Consider the following 8481-nt stretch of genomic DNA (forward strand, 5'->3'; position numbering starts at 1 on the left):
ATATTTTTCCCTACTATATGCGTGTTGCCCTAATATTTAAATAATATGCTAATCCACTTAGTGAATAACAAGTTGTTAGTCATTGACTTATTGTTACCCACGGATAACAATAAGTTATTGATGCACTGGAAAGGACCGTTTCCTATTAAAGAAAAGGTAAGTTCAATGAATTACAAAATAGATTTTGGCCATAGGACCAAAACTTTTCATGCAAACTTACTGAAGAAATATCATAGAAGAGAGACTACAGCATCGATGATGGACCCAAATAAACGGGGTGTTTATGAGATCGTATGTACTTCAGTTCTTGAAGATGAACCACATCAAGAAGTAGGTAAATATGAACTTCAATCTTTCCATACAGACAAACTTATACATCGTCCTCCTATGGTTCAGAATGAACACATTTCTGACGTTAAAATTGACCCGCACAATTCATTATGAGAAAGTTATACAAATCTCAAATAATTATTATTATTTGTAATTAGGAGTACAGTATTTGTCACATAAAATTTTGATAGAGGTGACAGATCAGAGAAACCGAAAAGGAAAATTCAGAAATATAGGATGACAGATCTTTACTCCCTTTTTCCATGGTGGTTAACATACAATCACATTAAGACTTCTGTTTCCACAATGGTGAAAACAGATGTTTTGTTGGGATTGTTTTTGAAATTTAGTTTCATACCCAGGAAGTCCTTAGTATGAAGGCGTTTAAATCCTATACCGGTAATCTAGCCTACAACACTTTTCTCATATTTATCGAAGGTCATGAAAAATTGCAGTTTACAGAAAATATTCAAATAGTCACTATGAAGTTGGTAATTATTGTATGTTTAAAATAATTTTTTTATGAAAATGAAATGGTGCCTTTATCTTTTAATATTAAGATTACCCCTAGCAGCTTTGTTGACTTCATTACACTAGATCACTTTGGTATACCATATTTTTTGTATAAATCCGGTAAAAAAATAATTAGACTATGTAGCTATTTATTCATTATTTATGCTTGATTAAACAACATTTCATTGTTTGTTTATTTTTACAGTTGACATAAATTTTGAACATGAATTGCTTTATTCTCCTCCCACCTCAGGCCACACATACACACATTAAAATTTGTAGCAGCATACTCTCTAATAGATAGGCAGCTTAATCAATCTTTAAATCAATCATTTTTAATTTATTTTTTCAAGTCTGGCAACAAAAGTAAATTTCAGCAACAAAATGTTTTGATGATGTAATCTTTTACAAGACAAGCCAGTAGATACTGTGTGCATGGTGCAATGTATGTACAGATGTGACTTATGACCTACCTATTCATCCTGTTCTAGATAGGCCTACCTAAAATTACTCACACAATCTTGAAAAATCTTTTTATTAAAGTTTGAATGAAGAGCCTTTTTACTGCTTTTAAAAAAGAAACCCACATTTTGTAACTGTTTGTTTTTGTAGTTTATATATTTTTCATATTAGAGTAACCAGTGGAAATCTTGCAGTTAAACACTGCCCTCAATGTTCAAAACAGAGTACATAATCTTGTAATGAATTGAAGTCTCCAGCAATATGCTACTACTGTAACTGATTGACTATAACTTGATTATATGCCATCTGTGCTTCGCTAAGAAACTACTCTAATTTTCAATTGACTTCGTATATTGAAGTATGTTGCCAGTTAACCCTGGTTGGTAATCTAACATTTTTCTATAGGGAAACATCTGTAAATCAGAAAAAAAAGTTTATTTGATTTACTTTTACTTGTTCTTTGAACAATTAAATGTTTTAATATTTTTCTAGATTGTACCACAGATGGTATATTTTTAGGATGTTATTTTTATGTAGTATTTTTGTTTAACACCATTTAAAATGTTAATTATATTTAGTAATACATTTGTTTGTACATTTTGAATCTAGAAAGGGTATCTTTTGTGAAAATATAGTTTTATCACATTGAATTAGTGTGTGAAACTTAGAAAATCAGAATATCTGTCTCCTATGCAAATGAGCTTGTAAATTAATGTTAGTTACTGGGCTATACTTTAACCCTGGCACTCAAATACAGTATTTTAAACTCAATGGATAGAAAGAATAAAATGGAAAAAATCATCTGATTTTCAAAGTCAGACACACAATGTCTCATCAAGAGTTTTTGCTGGACTGTAGTAACATAAAATATCGATACAGGTATATTGAAAATAACAATCTTAATATTAATATTATTACTCTGTGTTATTTATTTAATAAATTCAAATATTATTACAAAAATAATGATGCTATTAATATTAATTAAACATCCAGTATATCATCATATATTTACTGTAATTGGCTCTAAAACAACTAGAGCCTGTGTTGAGGTTCACTTAATGTAGTGGTTGGAATATTCTGACACTCATAAATACTATTATTACTGTAATTAATATTATCGTAGTATTAGTTAAAATTAAAATGTATTTATTACTATAATTCACTAATTAGTAACAATAGTGCGGGTAATTAGAAAATGAAATGAATACAGTTATAGTTATGATTGTAATCTAATAGGCCTGGACCCACCTTTCCGCCAAGCTCCGGCCTTTTAGATATTGTTGCTAAGGTCCCACAAAACATATATATTCACTTGATGTATTTATTAATTAATTGAATAAATGTTAATTGAATTGAAATTGAAATATATATATACTGTATATGTATATATATATACTGTATATGTATATACATATATATGTATATATATATATATATATGTATATGTATATATGTATATGTATACTGCAAAATACTGCAAATAATTTATAATTTAAATGGAACAGTAGAGAAAATCCAATCAGAATGACAAAATAAACTAAATATCCACTGGAAAAATCCCAATATCTGCAGACTGATCTGTTTCGCCCTTTTAGGCCTCATATCAGTGCAGCTAGGGTACAGACCCAGACGAAACGTTAAGACCAGCTTTGCAGAACTTAGGCTAGCCCCACTTAAAACACCACTAGCAACACCACTAATGAACTCAAAGCCAAACCAAGGCAATATATACATACAGCCCAGGTGTGAATGCAAATACTGTTGACACGAGGTATGCGCTTACTCGATTGTGGAACATTATATATGTATATGTATGTATATACATACATCACACATCATTATGACACCTGTGAAATCAATAGCTGACCAGCCTTGGTCGGTCAGTGAAACGGTGTGATGATGTGTGATTCCATTTTTATCTGTTTTGTCGGTTATTTTGTTTGGTTAGTTTAGGTTATTTCCGGTCAAATTTATTTTCATACATTATTCACATATATTTTTCAAGCGCCTTGAGACGATTTCGATCGTGGAAGACGCTATATAAATATAAAACCAATACCAATACCAATACATACATGCATGCATACACACATGCATACACACATGCATACGCACATACATACATACATACTGGTGCTCTGATGCTAATGGGGACCGAACTTATGGAGACATGCTAAAAATACAAGAAATACAGAAAAAATTTGTTTGAAGATAATGGGATTTATAACTCCCATGTGGAGTTCTTCCATCTTTAAAGCATGTTGGTAGGTTGAGGGCGCCCTTTTCTCCCTTTGAAATCTCCAAAACGACTTTACAAACATTGATTGTACTGAATAAATTGTTATTGTCTCCAATAGCATTGTCCATTGTTAAAGGTTTTGTAATGATATTAAATATTTACCGTCTGATTTGAATATAAAACCTTTAATAATGGAGAATTGCATCATTTATATATATTTAACTTTAATGGTGTATTACCTTTAAATTGAAAATCAGAAAAAAAAAGTAAATAAGTTGCTACTTATTAACAGATCAAAATCATAAAATCCGGTACACCATGTGTAATACAGTACTGTAAAAAGTTTTTTTTTTTTTTTTTTTTTTTTTTTTGAGGTAAAACCACTATTTGATTATCATTTCGGTAAGATTGCTCTGACCATCATCAGGCGATTGATAAAAAATGACTTCTGTTGGTCTTAAATAGAGATGAGATGGTAAAGTAATCGGTCGGTGATCTATTGTTTCCCTTGAAACAAAGAAGGTGTAACCTTATAAAATACCAGTTCTATCTAACCGTCTGAATTGTACCTTTAATTTTTGTATTGATGTCTTGTTTATTCGTGTGCCTCGTTAGATGAGTTGATAATTAAATTTGATCTTTTTAATTGAGCAATTCTGTATTTGTATTTAATTTGTTTATTTTGTTCTTTTACTACCTTAAAATATCTCAAGGAGTTGTGCCACATGGAGTTGCTCATTTTTAAAAACATCAAATATAAAATTGTTAACTTCAAATAACAACAAACCAAAAAAGTGGGTTTTTGGTTCCTATGCTTTCAAGCAAAGGAACCTTTAGTGTGTATGTATGTATGTGACATGTATGTTACGCTGTTTTTTGTAAACAGGCAAAATCGACTTTCCAGATATCTGTTTGTTGTGAACGTCCGTACCCAAGTAAAACTGGATATGATGTCGTGTCCTATTTAATAATTTTCTATTTTGACAAATATTAAAGCCATAACTAATGAAAGACAATACCCCCTACCTTTGAAAAGACTAGTAAACTGTATAAGAGGAAAACATTTATGGAATGTTGTTTAATAACTCTAAAAACTACAATTTTATACTGTGGTTTGGATAAGGTTCTACAGACACAGCATAGAATTGTGTTGTGGTTGTTGTGGTTTGATAAAAATAAACTTGATACTTGACAGGATAATCCTTTTGCAGCTTCTATCGGAAGCTAGACTACGTGTGTACAGTACGGTATTGTGAAACCATTGTTGGCTCCGACCCATAGTTAATGTAGGGCCCCCACCGGACAGGTCAACCCCCCCCCCCTCTAATCAAACAGGGCAGTTAGACTAAAACAAATATAAGAATAGGCCCATGCCAAGTCAAACACATTTCTGGCCATTCAAAGGTTCCTATTCTTAAAAATATCTCATTTGGAAGGGGAACACCCTGTAATCTTCCACAAGCTCCGGCCTACGAGCTCTAGGCCCCCTGTCGGACATCTCGGCCCCTAGAAAATATATCCTACAAGCGCCACAGCTACTACACCTTTTTATCATTGACACTAAACAATCAGAATAAAATTGTTTGCTTAAATAGCGCATTATGTTAAAGCCTCGTTGCGCTTAACAATAAAAATGAAACTGCCGGATTAACACTTGAGGTCTCCCTGGTTTCGTTTGTTGCCATGTTTACATCACCACAAATACAGTAGTGCAATACTTCACAAATTCCCGCATAGGAACCTTGGCCCTCGCAGAGGTCTGGCTTTCTGATATACAGAAGGAAACTTGAATTTTTAAAAAAATCCTTTAAATTACCAGCTAATATAAAGGTCCGCAAAAGAATATAGGAACTGCTTTATTTATTCTTATACGTCTGATAATTTACGAAGAAAATGTTATTTTAATTTTTCATAGAGATATTTTAGTCTTCTAAGCAATTTAAATATTTAGTTACATAAAGGGGTTTTAGTGTATCACACACGGTAACTCTTTGATATTTGATGATGATAGTGGATTATGTGTTATCAACCAACACTCCTGCTTACGCTCTCACAATGTCATTGGAATTTGGAACTGTATTTTGTAATTATAGATTTGAAAACCTTGAGTAAACCAGATGTACGTGTCAGAATATATTGCAAAGTTCAGAGAAATTTATCAAAGACAGGAAATTAAACTTAGGAAATTAAACTTATTTTTCTTAATATTTAAATAAAAAAAACCAACAACAGTATACTATGGAACGCCAAGCAAATAGGTAATATGGAATTCCATTGGTGCCGAAATCGATTTTTTTTCAAGCATTTTCACGGATTAAGACAAAGTTTAGGGAGTGGAATCCAGTCTATACAGTACTTAAATTTTTTATAGCGCCAATTCCAAATTAAATGATGAAAGGCGCTAAGCGTTATTACCTTTGGTACATTTTAACGCGTTTTCTGTCATCGCAGATTGCTCAGATAGGCCTACTGATGCACACACACAGTATCTGAAGACAGTGGACCTTTCCGGGTGTCAAACAAGCTTCACAAGTAAACCCAATCAGAACAGAGCCAGGGAATACACGATTGTCACACAATAGGGAGATTTTGCAACCTTACGAAAACGAATACGAATACGTAATTGTCATTATCGTCATTCGTGCCTAAAACAATATTGACAACTTGCTGTGAGCTGAATATGATCCTTGATTCATGCAAAAGACGTGAATAGCCGACGTTGTGACAGATATGCTACTGTATGGGATGGGTTGTCTAAAAATTTGATGACGTAACTGTAACTGTTAAGTTGGTTATAGGTTAAACCAGTAATAGGGAGATTTTGCAACGTTACGAAAACGGTAACGAATACGTCATTTTCGTTATCGTCATTCTTGCCTAAAACATTATTGATAATTATGCTGTACGAGCTGAATATGATTCTTCATTTATGCAAAAGGCATGAATCGCCTACGTTGTGACCGATATGGTACTGTTTGGGAAGGGGTGTCTAAGAAAATTATGACTCAACCGTACTCGTCATCGTAAGCTTGCGGAAACTCCCTAATGATGTTTTCTTACAGACGCATACGTTTGCGCTGTCGTTTTGTAGGACATTAGCAACAACACTGTAACTTGGTGGTCAAGATGCTTTCCTTCCAATCCCAAGGTGGATCCCTTTCTGTCACGGTGCAGGATTGTTATTTATTGTGAATAGGCCTACAAATATATGAAATAAAATATATACAATTCCTTGGCGTAACCTGGACAGCCATACGCCTTTTTCACGAATCGGTAGACATCTTGAAGTGATGACAAACATTGCGAATCAGCGGTGCGTAACCAATAGAAATAAGATAAGCTTTTGGGCTGATTTTCTGACATCATGTTATTTAAAAAATCATAACTCTATAACGGGGCGTCGTATCCAAAAAGTGTTTCCAGGAAAATGTTCTTAAAAGACCAGTCTACACCACCATATGATTGAAAAAAAATTGAAAAAATTTTTTGACCTCTGAAATCAAGATTGAAAAAGAAAAGCCTATCTTAGTAGTGTATTAAAATAGGCCAATGGATTCGTGAAAAAGGCGTATTGATCGTTAATTACGGACTCTGTTAATTGGCGAGGAAAGTATCAGTGGCGGATTCAGATATGTCCAAAAGGGGAGTGGGGCGCGAAAGGGGGGGTGGCCTTAAATCCGCCCCTGAGTATCTAAATGCTATAAAATACTTCCCAACGAAAGTTGACATCTTAGTTAAACAAATTTAATTACCAATTCTATACTGAATTTAATTTCTCAATTTAGCTGAGCCTACAGGCCTACCATGTAGTATGTAACACCTGTGCAGACAGGTAGAGATCTTATTTTGCAAGATATGCAGTAACGTATGATTTTAATTAAGGTAAACTTTAATAAAGGTAAACTGATAAGGTGAGAAAAACGTTGCATATTAGCACCTGCTCCAAATTTTAATTAACTCATTGTCGTATCGTGACGATATTATCTTCTTATGGCTAATTTTAGGGTTTTGGTTCAGTAATGGAGATATAAATCTAATTTTGAGCTTATGATAGAGTGTGTATACATCGGTTATCCTGATCTGATATTCACATTTTAATGTTTTAGCATAGGCCCTACTATTTATCAAAGTAGGCTAGCTGTAACATATCATTTAACAACTGTGCATCTATGTAAGTCTATTGATTATATCATGTGTGCTATTCGTTCGAGATTTATGCAAATGAGCCAAAAAGCCAACCGAAAACAAATAAAGAATACAGAAACATGAAATGCAGTAATTTATTTATATATTCAAATTATGTTGAATTCATCTGATTTAATATGCCTATGTGTATGCGTTTTTTCTTATGATACAAAGCACACTTAAGTATTTAGATGATGAGAGAGTATCAACATTCTGACAAAGTTAATAGAATGCCATCTTGCATATCTTGTAGAACCACAACCTGTCTCTGTGAAAAGATAATCCGGTCGGTTTAATGCGTTATACACTGTGTGTTACGTATTTACTAGTAGGACTAGGCCTATCTGCGTAAGTTACTTACGTTACACAAATATACTAATTCACTCAATACACGTGAACTTAATGACGTTAACACAATTGTTTTGTGAACATTATTAAGTATTAAGTTATAGCATGGAGTTAGGTACTTTCCCCCCCCCCGGTCGGGGAGTGCCCCCACCCCCCGTCGGGGAGAAAAAGCACAATTCGTCGGAGAGAAAAAAAAATATATGTATTTTCTACACATCAGTAGAATCAAAATCGATTAAATAAGCCTTTTAAACCCCTAAATTGTTAAACTTTTTGGGGGCTTTCGAAGCCTTTACCGAAGCTCGACCACGCCCACATTGCTTTCGTCGGGGAAATTCAACCCCTCGTCAGGCGCATTTGTCCCCTCGTCGGACGCATTGCCCCCCCCCCCCCCCCCCCCCTCG

The sequence above is a fragment of the Anneissia japonica genome, unplaced genomic scaffold, assembly GCF_011630105.1.
Source record: "Anneissia japonica isolate Jap-2015-1 unplaced genomic scaffold, ASM1163010v1 scaffold685_len2926416_cov193, whole genome shotgun sequence".
In the NCBI taxonomy this organism is placed as follows: Eukaryota; Metazoa; Echinodermata; class Crinoidea; order Comatulida; family Comatulidae; genus Anneissia; species Anneissia japonica.